The 9324-nt window shown below is 39.5% G+C and overlaps 1 long non-coding RNA gene across 1 annotated transcript; it reads right to left on the bottom strand.

Moving 5' to 3' along the window:
- Positions 1-1751: 1751 nt before the first annotated feature.
- LOC311014085 lies at positions 1752-3186 on the bottom strand. Its single transcript, XR_014597223.1, has 3 exons — positions 3154-3186; positions 2171-2299; positions 1752-1936 (listed from the first exon to the last, which is right to left on the bottom strand). It is a non-coding gene; the product is annotated as an uncharacterized lncRNA (long non-coding RNA).
- Between the last annotated feature and the right edge of the window lie 6138 nt (positions 3187-9324).

Below are 9324 nucleotides of genomic sequence, written 5' to 3'. Positions count from 1 at the left end.
TGCCCTCCTGTTTAGGCCTATCATTAGAGCCGCTAGTTAAGTCCATTCAGTCCGCCGCATTTCCACATCGACCGCGCTACGTGAGGGCTGTTGATTACGGTTCGAAATTTCCGACATTGTGGTTATCACATCGGAACGGGTTAAAATGTTATTTAAAAGTCCAATTGCCTCATTGACACGGTCCCGGTCGACCATTTCCACATGTTAACATCATAGACTGTATACATCCATGCAAATTGGTCATCTTAGAGGAGGCGGGACATTGTCCTTGAGATCCCGCTGGAGAGACACATCCGGTACCTACACCCGTGATGAGCCAATCAGAAACTGGAAATTCAAGTTGACTTCCATTTCAGTCAAACTCTCTCACACATACTACTATACTCACACACATCACATATTATTCTCTCATACATTCACTATTATGTTGTTCCATCCATAATAGCGTGTGAGAGAGTATGATAGTATGTGTGTGACTATAGTAGTAAGTGTGTGTGACTATAGTAGTGTTTGTGAGAGAGCATGATAGTGTGTGTGACTATAGTAGTGTTTGTGAGAGAGTATGATAGTAAGTGTGTGTGACTATAGTAGTGTTTGTGAGAGAGTATGATAGTATGTGTGTGTGACTATAGTAGTGTTTGTGAGAGAGTATGATAGTAAGTGTGCGTGACTATAGTAGTGTTTGTAAGAGAGAATGATGTAACATATGAGAGCAAATATGAATTATTTCCTAAACGGCCTCTCATATCCGCACATGCCTCCGCGGAACTACGTTGGTAGCATACATCTGCGAACAGCATCATGTCAAGCGACGAGGTAAGTAAACAAGTGTTTATTTTAGTGTAACTTTAGGATGTTTCTTTGACAACATTGGCGCATTCATTCAGCAAAATGACAGTTGTAATGTAAAGTACGTTTACCTTACACTGGCCAAATGGTTACTAAAGTTCAAACTTCACCAGCCACGGTGAATAACGAGCTAGCGATAACCATTGTTTTGTGACTGGTGAGTGAAGCTAATGTGCCTGCCACCAACGTTATGGTATTTGAAGAGCATTTGGCTTTGTGGCTGCAGCTAATTTCTGACTGTGGTAGTTACCAACATAGCTAATATTTATAACATTGGATAAAGCTTGCTAGCAAGCTGACATAAGTGTACAGTCATTATCATGTAACAGCAGTAGTATGATTCAATGTCTCAAGCCAAGTGTTATGTGCCAGTGTCACTGAGATAATTTGTGAAACCATTTCCATTATAAGACAATATAAATGGTATGAATAGCACTGATGAAAACAAAGTAAATACAAGAAAAACAGAAATGTCAATATGTCATAACTGGTATTATACTAAGTTGAATCAGAATAAAAATAACATCAAATAAAATCATAACATCCCTTTGAGGATTACTAAAGTTATTCTTATTATTATTGTTCTCAATGTTTTTGTTTCAGGATTTGGAATTGACTCTGGAAGGAGTGGCAGACATGTTCCAGATGGAGGGCAGCCTGCTTGGTGCACCTGCCTGAACTGCCGACGCATGCCAACCCAAATGGAGAACTTGTGCTGTCGGCAGGCTCCGGACCAGTGTCTGAGCAGGAGTGCCCATCTGGAGCCTGACCCTTTTGCGAATTACACAGGTTACAAGGAAGCTCCATTTAGGGTGCCGGACTGACAATTTCTACAATACCTCAAAAAATAACATTTTTCAGCCAAAGATTTCATCCAAAAATAAAAACCATTTATGTACATTCTATATTTTTATATTTATTTTCAAAGTTTACAGAAAAACAAAGTATTTTTCAAATTTGCAGTATGTACATAGTTTTATTTTGTATTTATTTTTTATATGTTTATAATAAAATAAATGTCTGGTAAACAAGACGGTCTTGTCTTCTCTCTTCTCTTGCTCACATCTCTGGATCATGTAGCTGAGGCCTTTATGGAGAGAAGAGAACAGTAGCATTAGAACACATACCAATGCTCCAACTCCAGCCATTAGAATATCTTCCCTGTCAAGATAATGTCACCAGTGTAATCAGTGGTGTGTGTGTGTGTAGTTGGGAAGTGTGGCTAAATACATGTCAGCACTTCATGTTATTTTATATTATAATATTTTTCAATGTTTTGTCTATATTCTGAAAAGATTGAAATTCCTGAAAACATACTAACCCCTCAGACACTGGTTCGATTGGTGATAATCGATGAGAGATTTTAGCAGCTGTCCGCTTGCTGGGTGTTGATGTTCTCATCTCCTTACTTCCCTGAGTAGCTGCTTCAGGAGTTTGCTTCTTCTGGTAGCTGGAAAACAGCAATATTTTAAAAAGTTACAGTCGGAGTCAGCAAGCTGGCTGTGACTTTGCTACCTTGGTGTCTTTTCTCTTTGGCCAGAACAACTATGGCCATACAATATTTGCCTGCAACAATAATAATATGAAAATACGGGTCTCAGTCGTTCGGTAATATTGTGCGCTTCACTTTTACAAACAATTTCTTCTGCTTTACATACAACGCAATGTATAATGTCTGGAGCAATCTTGTGTGGAAGGTACAACACAAGTCAAAAAAAATAAATGCTAAAAGCTCTCTCTCTGAGCTTGTTTACATGCGATTGTGCACTTCACGGTTAGCTCTAAATGCCTTTTATTCAGCTAGATCACAACAGTATCATCAACACGTCAACACAATAGCCCCTAACACACAGCCTGTAAATACCGTTACTGTACCCCCTAAATACTGTATTTCCCAGGGACGGGAACGAGACGGGAGCCGGTGCTGTGTGTATGATAGCTTTATCTCCTACACTCATGAAGCAGCCGGGGAGCCGGCTCGCTGTGTGTAGCTAGCGGCTAATATGACTACACAGACACGAACAAATCGTTAGCCTGTTGCTACAGCCAGCTGCTAACGTCACCTCCCGGATAACAGTTGGGCTTTCGGTCCCATATATAAAGGGACATATTTATAACTATTCGGTTTCAGACTAAAGGACCGTGGACAATGCGCAGTCTGTAATTATTCAGTGTTACACAGCGTTGGACTAAGTTACATGTTAGCAGCTAACGCTACTTTGCACTTTAGCTCATTCCGAGTCCTCGGTGATCTCATAAGATTTTCAAATCAAGCCGTAAACATGACCTGTAATGTATTCTTACCTGGTTACTAGGAAATTAGCCATGTCAGCATCTGTTTTCAGTCCGAGTTCAAATTGAAGCAGCCTCCATGAGTCGAACGCATATCCAATGTTTATCTGGGTGCCAGCCCGGCTTTGGTCATAACTCCGCTGATAAAACCTTCGTTTTCTTCTTGGTATTACTTTTTAGTGGACTTTGTGTGGTGGTGGGTCATTTTCCGGCCGAAGCAGAGTCCATTACTACACATAGAGTACTTGAATCCACCGCGCTTGTCTTTTTCCGGTCTCCAAGCCGTCGAGTACGCGCATTCAGCGTCATTTGACGTCACGTCCGCCGGACTGCGCGGGAAATTCGGACCACGAATTGCAGTACATCATGCAGCACACAGCCTGTTCAAGGCAATGGGGAGATATGTGTGTGGTCTCGTTCTTTTTGGTTTTGAACGCTTCATCACCCATTAGCATTAAAAGACTTAAAGTGAATGTTTATTTTTTCACAAATCCTGCCCTGTCAAGTGCTTGCTTGAAATCAGACTCTGCAAACACTCCTGCATCTGATGCTCTGCCCTGTGCTCCCACACTGATGTAGCTGAACCTGTATCTGGCATCGACGACAGCCATCATCTGTACAGAGAATCGTCCTTTGTAATTTCTGAAGGTGCTTCCACTGTGAGCTGGGGGCAATATGTTGATGTATTTTCCATCTATTGCACCAAGGCAGTGGTTAAATTACCACTTATGATGGAAGTCTTTGGCGATGTCCAACCACTCCTGTTCTGTAGTGGGTGTCTGAAATAACAAGTTTTGTTTGCATGAGTGCCAAGATATCAACAGTAACTAGTAGTAGCAGTATCATAGGTAGCAGTAGTAGTAGGTCTAACAATAGTAATATTAATAATTGCAGTAGTCCTTTTAATTAAAAAAAACGTAACACATTCTCAGTTAGATACCGTGATTGTAATGCACTAGTATAAATATAACAGTTAACGACTACAGATACAACACATACATATATAGATAAACAGGCTTACCTTCAGATATTCATCTTTTAGTGTCTGGTGCAGGGCTTCACATGTTTCGATCACAATCATGGAGATAGTGGACTCACCAACCCTGAACTGGTAACTCAGAGACGCAAACGATTCTCCTAAAGGGAAAGAAAGAAAGACAGAAAATATTATAACATTGACTTTCTTTAAGTAACAGTAAACGTAAGCCTACACAACAGCTTCATGCCCAAGTTACAAACCTGTTGCTAAGTATCGGAGTGTTAAAGCCAGTCTCTCCTTGGCAGTGATGGCTAATCTCCATCTGGTGTCTTGCTTGGTGATCATGGGGGCCACTTTATTGAGAATGTACTCAAATTCCTCTGCATTCATTCGAAGCAGGTCCCTGAAACCTGCTCTGTCAGTCATCTGTCAACATAGTACAAACAAACAATTATAGGCAACCTATTCCTTTTCATCTTATTCCTTTACTATAATTGAAACAAACGAAATGAATGAATATAACGGTCGGCGTTCCCCCCATGACGACTACACAAAATCCTATTATTATTATTATTATTATTACAATAATTTTACTTGTGTGTAGACAAATTGTGCTGCATATACATGGATCTATAATACATCCATGTGTCTAGTGTTTTGCTTGTCTGTCTGTCTTTTAGTAACCGTCTGTATATCAATTAGGACCTTACATTTGAAAGTAACTCACCTCCAGCTCACGCAGTAGCATATAAAGTCCATGGTCACGCTGTCTCCAAGATTTTCTCCAAAGTCTCTTCTTTCTTTTGCTTTGGGATTTTTCAGTTAGGATTAATTAATCCCAAAACTGAACGGTTTACAAATGCATTTTCATTGAATTACAGTGGGTACTCACCATTTGTCCCTTAATGTTCATTGTGCACATGACCGTTATATTTTTATATTACTTCATATTAGGTTCTACATGTGTTCTATGATTTAGCAATGCTGTCATAACAATGCTTCACATACTATCCCAGGTTTGTTTGTGTTAAACATTGTTACAGTTCGCAGCAAAGCACTTTAATAAATTAAAGCCACAATTTAAGCACACAACCATGATGGAGTTTCACTTATTTTATTATGTTGCAGAACAGTTTTGAATTGTGACCTTCCTTCCTTTGTTCAGACCTACCATGCAGGACTACTGTGTAGTACTGTGTAAAATTGCCTGATTTTATGGAATTGGTGATGTCATTGCTGGATTACTTACCTTTAAGACAGCATTTAGTGATGTGAATGACCGTGTACATTTCCAGGAATGTTAGTGGATTTCCTTGTGAATGGTATCTGTGTAGTTCAACCTGTCCTTGAAATGGTTCTGGCTGGGGGAATTAACCACACTCAATAAGGTAGTGTGATTTTGTGATCGGGGAGAAAATATGGAGGCTGTGCTGCCAGAAACACATGCCTTTTGGCATACCAGTTTTCTACCCACAAAATAGTTGGTCAAACAGTCACACACACATTAGTACCAGGGTAAATGAGATTCAAAATACACCAGTACATCATTATACATGGAAAACATAGTGACCCGACTTTCAGTTCATGCTGAATAGTGAACTACACTTAAAATTATGCCTAATTTGCATTTCTCTGCCTTTCATAGTGCCATATTTACATGAGCATTGCTATGTATTACACTTTCGTCCCACCAAAGTTTTCCCTTAAGATGATCTCATCTACTCTCAGTTTTTCATGATGGACAAAGGAACTGCATTTAAAGGCGATAAAGCACAACCTAACACACTCTACTGTGCAGTGTCATTATAGTCTCATTCCGATTTCAACTGATTTCAAAGCAAACTATGGATGCACTGTGAACCTGTGAATTGTGAAAAAATGTGCTGAGACAACTTCAGATCATTTATTTTACATACTGACTTGTATGACTCCCCTTGTTCTTTCTTTATACAGCATTTAGGTGTGATTACATCCTGTTGTCTCATGCTAATCTCTGAATTTTACTTATTCCTGCAGCTTGAGCTTGAGCAGTTCAGCGTGTCTCCAATTACAGGTGTTCACGTAGTTCTGCTTCCTCTTAATTCATGGAATTTAATCTGTAGGCTGTGCTACATTCACTCACAACAGGGGAGCTAACAACTGTTTTGTATTCTGCTGTGATCTGCTAGTTATTTCATTTAGAGGATCAAGAAAGCAGCCTTGGCGTACAACAAATTTGTTTGATAAAGGAGGGCAGGATCAAGAGAATGCAGAGATAAATTGATTATAAATTAGTGATGTCCAAATGAAGCTTCGTGAAGCATTTTCTTTATTTTCTGAGCCCAATAGATGGCACTCTCTGTTCAACAAAGGGTTGAAGGCCGATATATTTCCATTGCTTTCAACCCTTTGTTGAACAGAGAGCGCCATCTATTGGGCTCCGAAAATAAAGAAAATGCTTCACGAAGCTTCATTTGGACATCACTATTATAAATAGAGTGAGGACCCCAAATCTTTGACTAAATTGTCTTGAACACACAAGCACAACCTTAACACTGGACCTAATTTGAGCTGGATCTATATTTGTTCAGTTGAGGTTTAGCAGTAATCCTGACTTGAAACATGCAGCTCAGCCATTTGGCACTGAATTCTATCAATGATAATTTCCCAGTGTAATATTTATCAAAGATATGTGATGAGGACAGCTTGGTTGGAGACTGGTAACATTGTTTAAGCCGATTAATATATTTTGTGGGGATAAGTAATGGAGGCAACAAATGCACGGGAGAGCATTAAAATGGACCCCTCCCGTTGATTTATGAAACCAGAATCTGCATAATTGCCTTAACAGCTAGAGGAAGTATGTCTTCTAGTAAGCCATAACTGCTGTGTTCACAGGCACAACAGGCAGCACAAAAATATTATCAGAAAATAAATGTGCAAATCTTCATTCTGAAAATAGCTTTATATAATATATCTTTTTTTTCAAATATTGGGAGATAAAAAAGTTAGTATATCGTGCCAATTCACACTGAAATGTCTGGGCTTGATTAATTAAATACAGAAGGATCATCAACCAAGGACAGCCATCTCATACTCACTTTGACTGGATTTGTTTCTGGTCTTAGTGTCCTAGCCCTTCTCGGGACTATTCCCAGCTATGGGAAATTGCTGCTTATTTGTTGTTTTAAGAGCAATATTTGCCTTGTGAGTTAAGGAGGTGTATAGTCTCTCTCTCTCTCTCTCTCTCTCTCTCTCTCTCTCTCTCTCTCTCTGGGTATTTAAATTGGCTTAAATTGTCTAGCATTGGAAATGATGAGAAACTAGCAAGAGTATGTTTGATTTTAAAAGTTATCCAACATAAACACTTAGCACAGTGTTTCCAAATAAAGTAGCGAGTGGCACGAGAGTCAACAAGCTGCCCTCCAAAGCCACTCACCCAAAATGATCATCAGAATATAAAAAAAAAATAGTACTCACAGCTGTAAAGCAAGCAGCTTTATGAAGACTGGTGATGCACAATGAGTGCACAGGTGTGGGAAGGCAGCCTGGTAGGTAGATGGCAGGTAGGTAAACTGGCAGGGGTAGACAGGCAGGTAGAATGTCCAGTCAGTTCATTCAGATGAGTTTATTACAGACTCCTTTTAAGTTGATTGATTTTGGCTGATTTGCATTTGATTTATTGATTGCTCTTGGAATGTGAACAGAATCTCAACAAATATGACGAACAAAAACATTTTTGAAGAACGCTAGCTTTACGTTGTACCCGTTGTCAGGGTAAGCTCTCGTCTTGTTGTTAAGCTCAATTACATCCTTAAAGCACTAATATAGGTTGCCAATAATATATACAGATGTCCTGAAGACAAGCAAACAATATGTAGCTGATCTCCTCAATGAGAGCTGGAATACTTCTACTACAATCAATATATGGAATTTTATCATCAATAACAATGCTAATTTCATGCAAATTAACTCTAAATGAGTATGGAGTGTATCGGAAATCAATCTGCAACACTTCACTACAAAGTAAATACAAAAACACCTTATAGACAGATTCTCTGGGGTCCGTTTCACAAAGCAGGTTTAGTAAAAACCTTGAGTTAGTTAACCCTGAGATGAGGGAAACTCTGGTTTTTCGGTTTCACAAAGCCAGTTCAGCATAAATCTGAGTCAGCTACCCGGGTAACATACTCCATGAACCTAACCTGCTCGCTAGCAGGTTTGCTTCAACAAACCCTGAGTTTCTCCTTACATGCCTCCGCCTTTTTCCGGAATCTGAACCAACTCCGAAAAATTGTGCCGTCCTTTCATCGTCAACCTAATCAATACGGAAATAAAAGTGATTCTAGCAGCTTTGCGTCGGGAGAGGATTTTGATTACCTTTCCTTTCAATCACATTAGATATTATCTAAACAATATTCTCCGACATTTTCAACATTTCATATCCCGGACATAATCCGCAACCAGATTCTTTGCCAAGCTAGCTTTTTTGCGAACGGGAGATTTATGAAATGTTTAAGTACATTCCTGTGTTGAAATACCTGCTTATATTTACTGTTTAATATGTGAAATATGATTAAAATCATATGCCTTAGTCAACGTATTTGCGCAATATTCTTATGCTTAATTTTCAACTGAAGCCACTTTCTTTCTGTGACTGGGGGGATTACACCCAATGAAAATCATAATTTATTCATTGCCCTACTTTGTGAACTACGGGAATTGAACCACTGTCGCCTGCATCATAGGCAGCGTTGCTAACCGTTACCCCACAGTTTCGCTCTGCAAAGCTGAAAATGAACACTTATTACCTTTAGATCAATTGACTGTTTCATTCAGTTATACACATTAGATCGGGCAGTAAATCACTGCCACGCCAACTATCGCTACTTTGCTGCAGTTATGTTGCTCCGCTTTCTCAGGATATGCTCATTTTCTACATAAACACTCGGTAATATCTAATAACACTCTCCCAGTTGCCATGGTGAATCGTAGTATCGGAGCTCCATTGATGATGGCTTTGTAGAGTCGGCAGGCACGCGCGTAACTCAGAGTTTACATAGTCAGAGTTGACTGAACTAATTCAAAACCACTGTTCTGAAACCGAAAACTCAGAGTTGCCCATCTCAGAGTTGATCAACTCAGAGTTCAGGGTTAGGTTCAGAGTTTGTTGAACCTGCTTTGTGAAACGGGCCCAAGAGCTAGTTGAAAGGAAGACACTACTG

This window comes from Eutrigla gurnardus (genome assembly GCF_963514095.1).
Source record: "Eutrigla gurnardus genome assembly, chromosome: 1".
Taxonomy (NCBI): Eukaryota; Metazoa; Chordata; class Actinopteri; order Perciformes; family Triglidae; genus Eutrigla; species Eutrigla gurnardus.
The sequence above is the reverse complement of the archived record's forward strand: the minus strand, read 5'-3'. Positions and strand labels throughout refer to the sequence as shown.